The sequence below is a fragment of the Acomys minous genome (genome assembly GCF_964271855.1).
Source record: "Acomys minous genome assembly, chromosome: 1".
In the NCBI taxonomy this organism is placed as follows: domain Eukaryota; kingdom Metazoa; phylum Chordata; class Mammalia; order Rodentia; family Muridae; genus Acomys; species Acomys minous.
The window spans coordinates 90,041,839-90,047,654 of NC_140483.1; positions in this window are offsets into that span (position 1 = coordinate 90,041,839).

Sequence of the window (5,816 nt, forward strand, 5' to 3'; positions counted from 1 at the left end):
GATTGAATATCTCCTGGTTAATACACATATTTAGGCATACATATTGTACATATATAATTTATGTGAGTTCCTGTTGTTCACAATGTTTTTAACAATTGAAGTAACCTGTCCTCTTAACCCATCCATTCTGATGTATGTGCTAGCATCTCTTTGTAGTTTTCATATGCATTTCTATAAAGAACAGTTATGCTAGGTCCTTTTTATATGGTGACTGACTGCTATTTTATTTTCTCTCAGAAATTTTGTCTACTTTTAAGTTATCTGACTGTTAAAAATCACTATAGGGATTCCTCGTTTTTGAGATATATTCTTTGTTAGATATGCTTTTTGTGAATATTTTCTTTGAGTATTATTTACTTGAGGTTGTTTTTGGTAAAACTATGAATTTGATGAAATTAATACCTTTTTCTTTTTGTTTTCTGTTTGTATCTTGTGGAAAAGACATTACTTAGGTCTTAATGGTGATGTTATTTCCTTTTGGAAAACTTCTGATCCTATCATTCAAGTTCAGGCCTATGTCCATCTCAAAGGCAGTTGTGGATTCAGCACCAGTTAGGAGTCAGGAGGGTGTTGGTCACTAACAATGTGTCAGCATCATTTGCAATAAAGGCTTTGTTCTCTTTGGGAGTTCTGTGGTGTCATTTTCTAAGGTCAAGTGAATATGTAGATGTGTGTCTCTTCCAGAGTCTCTCTCTTGACCTGTTGGGCATTTCATTGATTCTTCCTGCTGAAGCCACAGTACTCTCCATCTTCACAGTAAGCCTCTTGACATCAAGATATATTTGCATTTCTAATTTATATTTCTTCTTTAACAGCCTCTTTAGCTGTTACAAATCATTTTAATACTTATTTTTATGTAAATTTTATAATTGTCTTGTTAATTTCAACCAATTTGGCTATTATGAGCATTACACTGATCCTACTGGTAAAATTATCTAATTTGGGGAAAATTGACATTTAAGCAAAATTGAGGCTTCAAAGTCATAGACATGATTTATTCTGCCATTTACTAAAGTCACCAGTCACTCTGAGTAGTGTCTTGAGGTCTTCCAGTCACTCTGAGTAGTGTCTTGAGGTATGCCATTAAGAAGTCTTACAATATTTTTTTAATAAATATATGCTGCAGGATGTATTTCAGATACTGTTTTTGTAATTTACACTGTAAGTGAAAATTTTCTTTAATTGAATTTTCCAACCAATGTCAATAGTATACAGGCATGTAAATGACTTTGGATATTGATTTTAAAATGCTACAACTTAGAAGTATTAATTTTTGTGACTTCTAGAGTATTTTCTGTAATAGTTGTCATGTCATCTGTGACAGCATAATATAATTTTATTTATTTTAAATTTTTTGTTTATTACTCAATATTTGCTAGTTTTGCCTTGTCCTACTACTTGGGTATCTAGTAAAATGTTGACTGACTATTGTGAGCAAACGTCCTTGCCTTGTTTTAAGTTTTGAGAAGCTAACCCTAAATGCTTTACCTTTATGTTTGTTAATTGCTTTAGACAATTATATATAACTGATAACTATAGATGCCTTTTGTCAGATAAATGTAACTCTTCAGATTATAACTCTTTAGATATTCTATTATAAAGAAGTATAAAATATCAAATGTATTTTCTACGTCTCTTGAGATGACAATATAATTTTTCTGTCTTATTCTATTGACATCTGATTGGTTATTTTTCAACTCCTCTATTATTTGTAGGATGTTTCCTCCACTATGGTGATGATGTAGTGTCACTTTTACATGTCATCCAAAGAGATTTGAAAATACTACATTGGATATGTGTGACTGTATGAAAAATTTCTCTGAGAAAGTAACAGTTAAAGACAAGTAACAACATGCTGGTACAGTAGTATATGAATATGAAAGTAAAATGTGGGGGAAGAGTAGTTCAAAGGATGACACATATAAGAATATGCTAGAGCACCTCTATTTTAATATATATATAATATATATATATATATATATATATATATATATATATATATAGGTGTGTGTGTATACACACTCACTTTTCTTCATAAATGTGTGTGACCATGTTATGTGTACATATATATTTGAATGTATGTGGGTGCAAATGTGGGTGTGCAAAGGTATGGGGTTCCGAGGTTGATGTTGATGCATTCCTTAATCATTATTCTACCTTGTTCTTTGAGATAAGGTCTCTCCAATCAAACCTAGAGCTCACTGACCACTGATCTCACTAGTCATTGTGCTTCTAGAATCCTCTGTCTTCTGAGGCTGGACTGGTAGGTGGTTGTCATACCTATCTGGCATGTATGTGGGTTCTGGGCATACGAGCTCTAGTTCTCTGCTTGTATGGCAAGTGCTTTAATTTATAACCCTCATGGATATATATATATATATATATATATATATATATATATATATATATGAACTGAGCTATGATAAAGCTATGCATGGTAAATCATAGGCTAACTGCTGAAACAAAACAAATTAACAACATCAGTTCCAACACAAGAGCCATCAGAACCCTATTAAATGCTCAGTTGACCCAAAAGAAGAAAGAAAATAAGAAACCTTATAAAACTAGATGAGTCAAGCAGATAACAAATAATGAGGTAGTGTGTATAAGCCCAAGTCAATGACGAAGAACCATCTTCTCTGTCTTTGCACAGTACTGTACAATGTCATGCATCAGTTGGTGAAATTCCAAATGTAGAAATTGGAATAGCAGGAGTCTGAGTTAGTTACCCTCCTGGGGAGATGAAGCATTAGCTAGATCTGGAAGAACATGTGGACCAGAGCAGGGAGAAGCACACAGGTACCAACCTTCCGTGGTCTACTGTGATGTATCAGTTTGTCCTGACAGTGGACTGGGGCAGCACTGCCTGGTTTTAAAAATTACAACATAACAGGGAAATGGGTTGCATTATCTCCCTATAATGGAATTAACCTCCTGCAAAAAAAAACCCCCTACAATCTAACTAGGACACAAATATTACTTAATAACAAGGTGGGGGAAAATCTGGGAATCTGAATTTTGTCTTTTGCTTGCACAGCAAGTACTTTAACTTGTGAGCCACCTTTAGACTCCACGGCTGTATTTAAAAGCCTAGTTCAGTCTGCAGGATGAACCAACATAAAACATGAAATTCATTCCTAAAAAACACAAAGCATAAATAAGTGTTCATGCTGTGGTGTGAGAACACTTATATGTGGTTACAAGGACAGATATTTAGGATGTAGAATTATTCTGGTTTAAGAGTGGTGGTTGTAGGTTCTCATCCAAGGTCCATGACTAGTGCTGGGTAGCTGGCTAGGTTTCCAATACCAGGCATGATTTCCCTCTTGTGTAGCAGAGTTTAAGTCCAATTAGAGAGCTATTGGTTACTACCCAGGGCGTGTGTGCCACTGCTGCACCCTGGGTGTTATTGTGCCATGCTGATGATGATTGCGGTTCACAGATGGGCATAAGCTGGGTAGAACCACTGTTTCCCTCCTTTGGAAGTTTGCCTGGTGCCTTCTGGTAGACCTCAGAAAGGAGGCTTAAATTTACTTATGGAAATTGAAAACGGTAATAAAGTGAAAAGATGACAACTGTCTAAGGGAAATGATTTTCAATTTTTAAGGCAAATGACTTAATTAATTAATTCGGTAAGAGTTCACAAAAATGGGCAGTAAAATAGGTTATTTTAAACATGAATGGATGAGAAAAAAGGATGAATTTCAGGAAAAAGAAAAACTCTAAAAGTTAGAAAATAAAGCCCGCACAAACATGAAACTAAGCTGTATTAAGAAAATATAAATACTTAAAAGATATCCAGAATCGGTAGTGAGAGTCTTTCTTAAAAACATTTTATTTATTAATAAGTTTTTATTTACTTGTATGTGTCTGGGTGAATATATGCCACATGTACTCATGCCCGTGGAGACCAGAAGATAGCATTTGATTCCGGGTTGCTGGAGTCACAGGCAGTTGCAAGCTGCCAAGCTTGTGCTCTGGAACTGAGCTCAGGTCATCTGGAAGATCGGCAAGCACTCTTAGTAACTGAGCCCTCTCTCTGGGCCCTAGCGAGAACCTTTGCTGCTGCTGAAACAAGTCTGGTGCAACTTTACTGCACGGAAATTAGTAATAACGACGAAGACAAATGCGTTCTAGCACTCTTAGCTGGTTATTTACCTGACTAGTGTGTTTCTAAGACTTAGATGTGCTGCTGCAGCTTGTGTGGCCCACAGCAGAGCATGCAGTATCCACTTTGGCTTCCTCTGGCCACGTGATCGTTCTCCCTCACGCAAGTTCCCATCATCATCATGTGCGGTGCGGTACTGTGCTGTTTGATCCAGCCAATGGACAGGACATTCTCCACAGTTGAGTGGAGAGTGGGGTCTGACTTTAACACGTACTCTGGTGCCCCATATTTGATCACGTCCCCTGAAAGGGGAGACATGGTAGCACTCAGAGGAAGGATAGCAGGCTACCAAGAAGAGACCCTATGAGCATATACAGGGGGAGGAGGTCCCCTTCAGTCACAGTCAAAGGGGAGGGGAGTAAGGGGAAAACGGGAGGGAGGGAGGAGTGGGAGGAGACAAGGGATGGGATAACTATTGAGATGTAACAAGAATAAATTAATAAAATTAAAAAAAATTTTATCTACCTGCTGAAACTGTGAATAAACTTCTTTTTTTTGTTGTTGTTGTTAGTAGTCAGCTTCAAGTTCAAGCATTCTACTATATTAATGAAAATGGGCCTCTACACATCTTCCACGGAGACTTAGTCCTTCCTTTTATTCTTCCAGTACGTGATCTTTGCCAAGGTAGGACGCTGGCCTTTTCCTGCTGTCTCATTCACATCTTCCCAGATGTGGGACAGAATCTCATGATAGCTCATGCTGGCCCCAAACTTGTTATATAGTCAAAGAAGGCCTGAGATTTCTCATTTTCCTGAGGCTTACACCACCACACCCTGCTGACACATGTTGTGTGGACTTGAAAAGGTGAACATGCCTGTGTGTCTCCACCACTGACTGCCTCTCTTCTTTTGGATTCTGCCTGCAAGGAGTACCTTCCACATTGTAATCCTCCTGACTGAGTGTGTGTGTGTGTGTGTGTGTGTGTGTGTGTGTGTGTGTGTATGCAAAGGGCAGTAAGTCTTGTCAGCTTCATGGATGGACCTTTTGAATCTGCAATGAACTCTATTGCTGACAAATTTAAATCACATTATCTGACATCAGCTTCTTAAGAAGAAAGATCTGGAGAGATGGCCCAGCAGTTAAGAACACATGCATTCCTTTTTTTTTTTTTTTTAAGTTTTGCTTATATATGTTATTTATTTTTTAATTTATTATAATTTATTCATGTTGCATCCCAATTGTAAGCCCCTCACTGTATCTTCCCATTCCCACCCTCTCTCCTTTTCCACCCTTTCCCCCTCACCTAGACCTCTGATGGGGGCACCCTCCTCCCCCCTCCCCCGACTGACCACAGCACATCAGGTCTCATCCTGATAGCTGGCAACCGCTTCCTTTGTGAGCCTGTACAGTCTCCCTGCCAAGGGGAGGTGATCAAATTGGGAGCATTAGAGTTCATGTCAGAGGCAGTCCCCACTCTCCCCGCAACCGTGGAGAATGAGCTGTCCATTGGCTACATCCAAAGAGAGGGTCTAGGTTCTCTGCACGCATTGTTCTTGGTTGTTGCAACAGATTGTGCAGCTCCCCCCATCCCCCACCCTGACCCCGTCCAGATCCTCCAGTCTTGATGGTCTTCTTGTGAGGCTCCTGAACCCTCTGGGTGCTTCCACCCCTCCCCTGTGTTCTTCCACACACCTCTCAGTACCCGGCC